The 5,381-nt window shown below is 43.2% G+C and overlaps 1 non-coding gene across 1 annotated transcript; it reads right to left on the bottom strand.

Annotated features, from left to right (window-relative positions):
* Positions 1 to 4,931: 4,931 nt before the first annotated feature.
* trnas-gcu (transfer RNA serine (anticodon GCU)) lies at positions 4,932 to 5,013 on the bottom strand. Its single transcript has one exon. It is a non-coding gene; the product is annotated as a tRNA-Ser (tRNA).
* Between the last annotated feature and the right edge of the window lie 368 nt (positions 5,014 to 5,381).

Below are 5,381 nucleotides of genomic sequence, written 5' to 3'. Positions count from 1 at the left end.
TGAAAATCGTAAATTGAACATGAATTCCTGACATTACAAAACATCAAAGATACTAGCTTTCGGACCGCTGCTCATTCATTAGGTGGTTGTGGAGCACACAGTTGTAAGACACAGAATTTATAGCACAAGTTTACGGTGTGATGTAACTGAAATTATACATTGAAAAATACCTTAATTGTTTGCTAAGTCTCCCATCTATTAGAATGACTGTGTTAGCTTCACTTCTTTCATAAGTAAAGCGCAAAACTTTTTATTTTGAAGTTACATTCTCAGATGAACTTTAAGAATTGGTGTTAGGCCCCGTGCGCTGCTGTCTGTTCCAAAAATGTTTAGACTGATGCTAATTGTATAAAATGAGTTAATAGAGACTTACATGGATTCATGCAGTTTTTGAGCAAAGTACAATGTAACTCTGCAAGTACAAATTCACCCCACAAACGTGTATATGCGTGTGTGTGTGTGTGTGTGTGTGTGGGTCTCTGTTTGTAGATAGGGTAATGGGATCACCTGTACTGTGACATGAGCCCAAGGTCCCGGCTCTAGCCATCACCATGGGTATCGAACTTAGCTGTCAACCTCTGCTCGGGCACTTTCAGCTGCTACCTGTTCCGAAGTCCGCCTTGGATGATGGTCACCCAAAAGTCTGAGGTCCAATGTACCACATAGAACATAGAACAATACAGCACAGAACAGGCCCTTCGGCCCACGATGTTGTGCCGAACATTTGTCCTAGCTTAAACCCCTATCTATATACCTATCCAATTGCCAAGTAAAGGCCACCAATGATTCTGACTCTGCCACTCCCATAGGCAACGCATTCCATGCCCCCACCACTTTCTGGGTAAAGAACCCCCCTATACCTTCCACCCTTCACTTTAAATTTATGTCCCCTTGTAACACTCTGTTGTATCCGGGGAAAACGTCTCTGACTGTCTACTCTATCTATTCCTCTGATCATCTTATAAACCTCGATCAAGTCACCCCTCATCCTTCGCCTTTCCAATGAGAAAAGGCCTATCACTCTCAACCTATCCTCGTACGACCTATTCTCCATTCCAGGCAACATCCTGGTAAATCTCCTCTGCAACCTCTCCAAAGCTTCCACATCTTTCCTAAAGTGAGGCCACCAGAACTGCACACAATACTCCAAATGTGGCCTTACCAAGGTCCTGTACAGCTGCAACATCACCTCACGACTCTTGAATTCAATCCCTCTGCTAATGAACGCTAATACACCATAGGCCTTCTTACAAGCTCTATCCACCTGAGTGGCAACTTTCAAAGAGCTATGAACATAGACCCCAAGATCCCTCTGCTCCTCCACCTTACTAAGAACCCTACTGTTAACCCTGTATTCCGCATTCTTATTTGTCCTTCCAAAATGGACAACCTCACACTTGACAGGGTTGAACTCCGTCTGCCACTCCTCAGCCCAACTCTGCATCATATCTCAGTCCCTTTGCAGCTGACAACAGCCCTCCTCACTATCCACAACTCCACCAATCTTCGTATCGTCTGCAAATTTACTGACCCACCCTTCGACTCCCTCATCCAAGTCATTAATAAAAATTACAAACAGTAGAGGACCCAGAACTGATCCCTGCGGAACTCCACTTGTAACTGGGCTCCAGATTGAATATTTACCATCCACCACAACTCTCTGACTTCGACCGGTTAGCCAGTTCTCTATCCAACTGATCAAATATCCCACTATCCCATGACTCCTGACTTTCCACATAAGCCTACCATGGGGAACCTTATCAAATGCCTTACTAAAATCCATTAACACTACATCCACTGCTCTACCCTCATCCACATGCTTGGTCACCTCCTCAAAGAATTCAATAAGACTTGTAAGGCAAGACGTACCCTCACAAATCCGTGCTGGCTGTCCCTAATCAAGCAGTGTCTTTCCAGATACTCATAAATCCTATCCCTCAGTACCCTTTCCATTACTTTGCCTACCGCCGAAGTAAGACTAACTGGCGTGCAATTCCCGGGGTTATGCCTATTCCTTTTTTTGAACATAAGCACAACATTTGCCACTCTCCTGTCCCCTGGTACCACCCCCGTTGACAGTGAAGACGAAAAGATTATTGCCAATGGTTCTGTAATTTCCTCTCTTTCTTCCCACATAATCCTAGGATATATCCTGTCAGGCCCAGGGGACTTGTATATACTCAGTTTTTTCAAAATGCCCAAAACATCTTCCTTCCTAACAAGTATCTCCTCTAGCTTACCAGTCCATTTCATACTCTCCTCTTCAACAATACTGTCCCTCTCATTTGTAAATACTGAAGAAAAGTACTTATTCAAGACCTCTCCTAAATCTTCCGACTCAGTACACAGTCTCCCAATAATGTCCTTGATCGGACCTACCCTCGTTCTCGTCATTCTCATGTTTATCACATACGCATAAAAGGCCTTAGGGTTAACCTTGATCCTACCCGCCAAAGATTTTTCATGCCCTCTCTTAGCTCTCCTAATCCCTTTATTCAGCTCCCTCCTGGCTATCCTGTATCCCTCCAACGCTCTGTCTGAAACTTGTTTCCTCAACCTTATGTAAGCCTCCTTCTTCCTCTTTACTAGATATACAACCTCCCTCGTTAACCAAGGTTCCCTCACACGACCATCTCCTTCCTGCCTGACAGGTACATACATATCAAGGACACGTCGTATCCTTGAAAAAGTTCCACATTTCGATGACACCCTTCCCTGACATCCTATGCTCCCAACTTATGCTCTTCAGATCCTGTCTTGCAGCATTGTATTTACCCTTCCCCCCAATTGTAAAACCGACCCTGTTGCATGCACCTATCTCCCTCCATAACCAAGGTGAAAGTCACAGAATTGTGTTCATCATCACCAAAATGGTCACCCGCTAACAAGCCCATTACTTGTCCTGGTTCGTTACCGAGGACCAAATCCAATATGGCCTCCCCTATGGTCGGACAATCTACATACTGAGTTAGAAAAGCTTCCTAAACACACTGCACAATCACTTCCCCGTCCAATCTACTTGATCTAAAGAGCTTCCAATCAATATTTGGGAAGTTGAAATCACCCATGACGAATATCCTGTGGCTTCTGCACCTTTCCAAAATTTGTTTCCCAATCTGTTTCTCCACATCTCTGCTGCTATGAATGTTCTGGACCACTGAAGTGTTCCCCAACAGGTAAGGGGCACACCGGTATGTTAATTGATGTGCAGTCGCCATACATCCGTTCTGTAGCATCTGCTCGGTTTCACCAAAGTACAATGCCTCAAAGCATCCTTGCCTGCAGCGTGTTTTTTTTTTAGTTTAGCGTCAGTCTAAACATTATGGCACGGACACAGCACACAGGGACTAACACCTTCAACAAATTATCTAGGTTGACACTAATTGTTAAAGTTCACCTGAGAGTGTAACTATGAAAAGAAAATTTTGCGATTTACATAAGAAAGAAATGAACCTAACGTAGTCATTCTAACAGATGGAAGACTTAACAAACAATCAAGTTATTTTTCAATGTATAATTTCAGTTACATCACACTGTAACCATTTGTTATAAATTCTGTATCTTACAACTGTGTACTCCACAAACACCTGATGAAGGAGCAGCTCTCCAAAAGCTAATGCTTCCAATTAAACCTGTTGGATTATGACCTGGTGTTGTGCGATTTTTAACTTCATATTAGAATGCGGATCTCACAATTAAAACAGAGATGAGGAAGCATTTATTCTCTCAGACAGTTCTGCATCTGTATTATTTCTTGTCGCAGAAGGCTGTTGAGGAAGGGTCATTAGGTGTACCCAGGTTGAGATTGGCAGATCTTCAAGCAGCAAAGACATCAAGTGTTACGGTTCGGCAAGACAGGAAAAAAACGGGCGTGAGCAATGATCCGTTTTGCAGCAAGAACGAGGTGAAAAAGTACAAACTACAGAGTGATGGGGAAAGAATGGGTCAGGAACACTGGGACGGGAGAGGCTTAATGCTTTCTTTCTTTGCTGTAACTGGACACTGGTGTTGAAGTCTGAAATGGGACAATATCAGCCAAGTGGGTGAAATCATACTTTCTGCTTGTTTTCTCCAGAGGCCTGCGTCACTCTTGGGGAAATGTGTCTGCGTGCTTAAGACTGTGGGTAAAAATGGGATTCACTGCTGCTTCATTCAGCCACACGGGTATTAGAACGAAACGTCTGTTAATGACATGTGTTTAAAGACTCTTGCAATCATTTCATGTTTATGCTGCATTAATCTGCAGTTATTGATCCACAGTTTAGATTCAGTCCCTGCAGTTAACTTGCTGACTTCTCCAGTTTTTTCATAGTTCAATGTGATGCATCAAGTGTGTGTATAACGAGAGGGAGCTTGTTTCCCACATCTTTTGTTTATATGTGTCTTATGTCCAGCCTTCACCAATGGCTAGAGCAAAGGAAAGGATGAGACCAATGTGTAAGTCTGTCCCTGCCCATGCACGGCACCCACATCGGTAATTCTCTACTGTGCATTTACAGCCAGTTATTGGGGGCTCCTACACCCAGCCCCTGCCACTTTTGAAAGATCTCCATTGTTTTGTGCTGTCTCTCTGTGCTCTTTTCACCAAAGTGAATCACTTCTACCCAACCTGCTACAGATTTCATCTGACAAAACACTTATTACGAATCCCACTGCATAAACATGCACCTCGCATCTCTCGTTATTTGGTTTTCCTGGATCTCTACTCAGACAATAAAAGTTCACGGTAATTGACTTGGAAAAGAAAATGGAGTTCCTTTTAACTATTCCAACTCAATCTACATTTCAATGCAGTTTAGGCAACAAAATCAAATTATTCTTTGAAACTTTATAATAGCGTCGATGCATATAAACACACTATTGGAGTTCCAATTTCAATAAGACAGATGTGATCATCCAAAAACAGGAACATTGAAAATAGTCAGTAACAGCGACGAGAATGGGATTCGAACCCACGCGTGCAGAGCACAATGGATTAGCAGTCCATCGCCTTAACCTCTCGGCCACCTCGTCAGCTGTGCGTGCGTCTGTCTGATCTTATGAATAAGTGAATTGCGTAAATTATGCACACCATAGCTATTTCTCCTTGGTATTGGTGAAATGATAAATAGCACAGTATGGTTCCAAGAGTATCGTCTGACCTCTGGGTGTGGGGCAAGCGCACTCCCACTGTGACACACTGCTGACAGTGATCAGAGCAAAAATGAAGAAATGGCTATGCAACAAGATCTGTTGAATTCTGTGAAGATTTGAAGTCAATGGAGTGGAGAGCCGGTGACAGCAGGAGATGTAAAGTTATGTGTGAGGAATCGTTTTACAAACTGGAGGAGAGTGCATAGTGCTCAGTGTCATTATTGGGAACATCTTTCTTCTGCTCAGAT

Source organism: Chiloscyllium plagiosum, unplaced genomic scaffold (genome assembly GCF_037043375.1).
Source record: "Chiloscyllium plagiosum isolate Xiang-an unplaced genomic scaffold, Cpla_swu_hap1 HiC_scaffold_29, whole genome shotgun sequence".
NCBI classification, from domain to species: domain Eukaryota; kingdom Metazoa; phylum Chordata; class Chondrichthyes; order Orectolobiformes; family Hemiscylliidae; genus Chiloscyllium; species Chiloscyllium plagiosum.
Note: the sequence above shows the minus strand (reverse complement) of the source record. Positions and strands in the feature narration are given on the sequence as shown.